The following is a 625-nucleotide window of genomic DNA, read 5'->3' as shown; positions in this document are numbered from 1 at the left end:
TTCAGGTTTGGAATTGAACCCTCACCTGTGGTTTCCAGCCAAACAGAAGACAGGCATATGAGTTAAACTTTTACCTGAGGTAGATATGCTCCTTAGAGAGAACAATCATTGAGAAAGAAGGGCTGCCTATGCACAGGAAGACAACTTAAGGGGCAGGAGTCCATGGGGGGATGGACACTGGGAAGAGGTAACTATGGGAAGGAAGTGGGAGGGGAGCTGTTGCATTGTGGTAAACTGTGGTCAAGTTCATGAGACAAAGTATATGTAAACTGCTATATGGAAAGTGAATTTTCCCTGTAAATATTCACCCAAATCACAATAATAATAATAATAATAAATCTGTAAATAAAATAAAATAGGACTGGGAAAGAGCTGCATCATCTCAGTAAATCCAGCCTTACTCCTATCAAAAAATGTAAAGCTTTTGAGACCTCCATTTGCTGATGTGGCACCATTCAAATTGAAGAGAAACAGCTGAAGACATACATTAATCATCAGAACATGGAATGTATGAACTATGAATCTAGGGTTTGGAAGTTGTCAAAAATGAAATGGAATGCATAAAGATTGATATCCTTGGCATTAGTGAGTTGAAATGGACTGGTTTTGGCCATTTTGAATCAGA

Source organism: Orycteropus afer, unplaced genomic scaffold, assembly GCF_000298275.1.
Source record: "Orycteropus afer afer isolate SDZICR_OR568_19922 unplaced genomic scaffold, OryAfe1.0 scaffold00646, whole genome shotgun sequence".
NCBI lineage: Eukaryota > Metazoa > Chordata > Mammalia > Tubulidentata > Orycteropodidae > Orycteropus > Orycteropus afer.
The sequence above is the reverse complement of the archived record's forward strand: the minus strand, read 5'-3'. Positions refer to the sequence as shown.